At 39.6% G+C, this 5,000-nt stretch overlaps 1 protein-coding gene across 1 annotated transcript in view; it reads left to right on the top strand.

The window, feature by feature from the left end:
* LOC122266722 (uncharacterized) overlaps positions 1-1,349 on the top strand; it is a 16,611-nt gene extending 15,262 nt beyond the window's left edge. Inside the window, exon 13 of the mRNA XM_086539461.1 lies at positions 1-1,349. This exon is cut by the window's left edge and continues 2,598 nt beyond it. The gene's annotated coding sequence lies outside the window, so the exon portion shown is untranslated.
* Positions 1,350-5,000: the final 3,651 nt, after the last annotated feature.

Below are 5,000 nucleotides of genomic sequence, written 5' to 3'. Positions count from 1 at the left end.
TAGATAACCCCGTCAGATCTGGGCTCGTAGACAAAAATTAAAACGTTTCTTTTATCATGAGTCATGATAATAATAATAATGATAATGAAAAATGCTCTTGAGAACTTTTAAAGTTGTATATTAACCACTAGAAAGATTGTTTTAGTACCGTTCAACAGAACTAGTGTATAGAGCAGAAAGGTGTTGAGTTTCCAAGTGCAAAAGCCATGGCTAGTATTTTGGCTTATAGTTCACAGTATGTAGTGGGTAGAGAAGTAGCCATTCTGAGCTGAGTGTATTTTTTCAAGGCCATTTTACAACAGAATTTATTCTTTACAGCATGACACTAGACAGGAAATTAGCTCGGAATAGTGCTAAATGCCTTCACTCTGCGCATCAACTGATAATCCTGCCTGTATATTTCAGCCACTGCACAAAGTAGCACTGCAGCAGATGTCCTCGCATATCTAGTTGTCTTTAAAAAAAAAAATCTAGCCTTCCTTTTCTCAATGACCGTTTGGATTGTCGAAATATATGCTATTTTTTGTTTAATATTTGACTGAGCTCCAGAGCAGCTCATGAGTGTAATCTAACCCGCATGGTGTTCTGTTCCTTCTTTGTTTCTATTTTCACATGCTTTTTGACTCCCAAACATCTTGTCTCCATTAAAATCATCTCTCGTCAGCCTTGCAGCTCAACTGGCCCTTTTTTTTTCTTTTTTTTTTTCATTCCTGTTTTTATGTAAAGGTGTTGTTTCCTAAACCTTGATTGTTTCTTCAAGGTACAGAGAAAGCTATGTTAAATTTCAGGATGAATCTTAATTCTTCATGCTTTAATGTCATATGTGATAGTCATTTATATATATTAAGGATAAAAAGGCCGAGAAGTTTGTTAAGCACTTCATTTAAAAGTGGTCGATGGTGTTCTTCTTTAGAGTTGTTGACATTTAAGGATATATATACATATACATATATATATATATACATATACATATACATATACATATATACACACACATACACATATATATATACATATACATATACATATACATATACATATATACACACACATACACATATATATATACATATATACATACTAAAGGAAAATTCAGTTGTTTAGATATGGACTTCCCAGTCATTAAAAGATGTAGTCGGTTATATAATTGGAAATGGATGTCTCTAATTTGATGTTTGTAATTTATATGATAAATACATATACAGATGTCATAATTGTTTGACTACCAAATGCCTTATTTTTTCCCTCACATGATTAAAAACCATTTCTTGTTTCCCAATTATCTCGTATACTAGTCTTCTGTCACCCGTGAAACTGTTACTTTATTGGATATGTCAATAAACCTTACCCAATATGTGTTTTCATTATTGCTACCATGTAATCTTTGGCTTTATATTTTTGTTTTTAAATGTTGAAAGTTTGAGAGATAAGGAAATGAGTTTCCATGTAAATTGACTTGAAAAATTGTTCTTGTTTTGTCTTTAAATTATATTGGTGAAATATTTCCTCAAATATGAATATTACTTAAACATCCCGAATTGTTATATTTTTTAATGCTAGTCTCATGAACGCTGCTTCACAGTTTACCTCTGTTGATATCCCATAAAATAATTTTATTGAACATAAGGTTTCCAACTTTATGAATGGGTTTTAATTGTATGAAGATGATTATTATTTGTTTTAAGGGAAAAGAACTCGATGTAGAAGAAAAATTGTCTAAATGATGTAATGCCATTTACAGTGAGAATTTTTCTTTTCCATTGTAATACATCAACTATTTTTGTAAACAATTGTTTGTTGAATAACCCGTCACCATAGCATACACGAAGACCGAGTTTTGGTTCCAACAGGTGGCGGGACGCATATGACCATAGCCATTATTAACCCATTGGGGACAAGGGAAGGATTTGCTTGTCCAGTCTCCAGGATGGGTTTTATTTCAGGGCATGGCAGTTCTACGCAACATATCTTGACGTTTCCCAATCTTTCAGTCACTCATTGTGAAACTAGAGCCATTTGTGTTTTATTGTATAGAAAGACTTGTATATGCAATATGAATGTATTTTAGGGTCCATATCAGCAAATTATTTTCTTTACACTCAGTGTGATAGAAGTATTGCTGTTTTATGGGAAGGCAAAAGGCAGCTTTATTACGAATGTATTTTAGGGTCCATATCAGCAAATTATTTTCTTTACACTCAGTGTGATAGAAGTATTGCTGTTTTATGGGAAGGCAAAAGGCAGCTTTATTTCTTCGTAATCAAATACGAAAAATACAATCACGTAGGGAAGAAGAAGGGAATCTGTTCTTATGCCTGTGAGTGCCACAGTAAAAGGCATCCCTACTGGCATAGGGGCACATCGTAGACACTGAGCATGTTTTGAGTCACCTTCCTCTTCTCGTTCTGCCTGCACATCCTTCATCGGCGGTACTTTAGAGCAAGAGGTCGGCAACTTACTATGAACCATCGCTCTATACAGATAGTGCTTGCTAGAGACTGGATGGGTGCCATTCAAAGCTCTTTCTCCTGCTGGTGATAGAAGAAAGTGGTGCCATCTAGGTTTTAGATGATAGGGGAAACCCATTTTGCTTAATATTATGGCAGTAGTAAGAATTATGAGTGTACCCTTCATCATTACTCACTCATTATACATTGCACAATAAAATAACACAGTGCTCCAAAATCCCCGAACGTCATAACATCCTCCGCAATGGATTAACAAACGGCTCATCTAACATTTTATGGCGTCTCCTAGGTTCTAGGAATACTTAGTGAATATTGTTCACACTGATGTTGGCTATATCATTTGAAAAGGATAAAGGAAAATATTAAAGCGTATTTCACAATCCACAGTATTTATTTTTTAACGAATTTTAAATAAACAAAAAACTAATCAGCAAAATAAAGACTCTTCCTGACCTTGTCTTTCTCCCAAAAAGTTCTTCCTCTCTACGTTTCTCTGGATCTTAGATTGTCTTATCCTCTCTCTCTCTCTCTCTCTCTCTCTCTCTCTCTCTCTCTCTCTCTCTCTCTCTCTCTCTCTCTCTCTCTCTCTCTCTCTCTCTCTCTCTCTCTCCCCCTCTCTCTCTCCTTCCCTCCCTCTCTCTCTCTCTCTCTCTCTCTCTCTCTCTCTCTCTCTCTCTCTCTCTCTCTCTCTCTCTCTCTCTCTCTCTCTCTCTCTCTCTCTCTCTCTCTCTCTCCTTCTCTCACTCTCTCCTTCTCGCTCCTTCTCTTGTGTCTCTGTAACCCGCTTGCTAGCACCAGTTGTAACTCACTCGATGCCAACAGTTGTTGTAAGCCACCACTGGGAGCAGTTGTAAAGCACTTGATGCCCTGGTTGTGGTCCAGTGGTTAAACAGACAGACGTTCACGTGCCATGGCCTTTATTGTGGACTAAATACACTAGGCTCCGGCCGAAGGCCGGAGGTCAGAGCTGTTCGTTCTTGTCTGACTGTCTGACCTGATCTGCATTGATCTGCCTTCTGTGTCCTTCTTAAGTATGAATCCTGAGTCACTTTCTATGCCTTAATCCTTCTGTTAGCAAACACAGCTGCTGGAAAAGCTGGAGTTTCGAGGCGGAAACGAACACAGGAAACAGGACAGGTCAGGTCTAAACAGACTGCCAACGATATGGCATTGAATTAAGTTGAAATATATAATCAATGTCTTAGGTCACATAATGTTCAATATCAGTGCCTTACAGTCTCTCTCTCTATCTCTCTCTTTCTTTCTTTCTTTATCTCTCTCCCTCTCCCTCTCTCACTCACTCTCTCTCTCTATCTATCTATCTATCTATCTCCTTCTCCCCCCTCTCTCTCTCCCTCTCTCTCTTTTATCTCTCTCCTCCCCCCCCCTCTCTCTCTCCCTCTCTCTTTTATCTCTCTCCTCTCTCCCCCCCCTCTCTCTCTCTCCCTCTCTCTCTTTGTCTTTCTATCTCTCTCCTTCTCTCTCTCCTCCCCCCTCTCTCTCTCCTCTCTCTCCCCCTCTCTCTCTCTTTCTCTCTCTCTCTCTCTCTATCTCTCTCTCTCTCTATCTATCTCTCTCTTTCTCTCTTTCTCTCAGTCTACGTCGTGTCACCGACGTGAGAGGACGTGTATTCTGACCTCTCTCATGACTCGTGTCCCATCTTCAAGGATCTGTGTCACCTGGATAAGCAGGTCTTCGCAGACTTGGCACCTGAATTACGCCATAGTGCGTGAAATGATTATTTTCATATCATTTGTGGTTTATTAGTGACAAACAATACATTGGAAGCTAAATCAGTGAAAATCCTCGTATGCCCACAGAGGCGAGGCTGTGCGGAGTACCCGGTGACCGTGTTTGTTTATACAAGCCGCTCAGGTCGGGCTCTCTGGCGACCCCGCCCCCCTTCCAGAACAATGTCCACCTCTGTTCAAGGAATGGAGACTGAGGGCAGATATGACGCCCTCTGTGAAGTAGACATAGGCGGTGGTGCTATTGCCAACAAGCCTGAAGAAAGAATGAGGAAAACAGCAAAGAGGAAGTTACCTGCACCTGACGCTTCTGTGAAAATTACTTCCCCCGGGCACCTCTGTGTCCATTTCAAGAGAGACAGCAAACTCCGGACTCCAGGAGATAAAAATCGCTGGATATGCCAGGCTCTCAAAGTGGATCCTTACAGTAAAATCAAGGATTCATTAGAACTAAGAATTGGACGAAACAATATATATATACGTTCGCTGCAAGAACGAAAAAAATCTTGCACAGATAACAACAGTCGGAGCAATGGGAGAAGTCCTTGAGAAAGCAAAAGTCTACGGGAAAGGACAATGCACCAACCTCATCGTGTTCGACGTCCCAAAGGAAATAGAGACCGATGATATGACATACGATGGAAAAATTTTAAATGCAAGGCGTTTAAAAATAAATGGGAAGCTGACCCAGCGTGTTGTCATTACATACGAGGGGGAGGTAATCCCCAAGTCAATCAAACTGGTTGAAGGTATGGCACCCTTTAGGTGTGCCGTCTTCAAATCC

The sequence above is a fragment of the Penaeus japonicus genome, unplaced genomic scaffold (assembly GCF_977035675.1).
Source record: "Penaeus japonicus unplaced genomic scaffold, GWHDUDI00000001_assembly GWHDUDI00000009, whole genome shotgun sequence".
NCBI lineage: Eukaryota > Metazoa > Arthropoda > Malacostraca > Decapoda > Penaeidae > Penaeus > Penaeus japonicus.
Note: the sequence above shows the minus strand (reverse complement) of the source record. Positions and strands in the feature narration are given on the sequence as shown.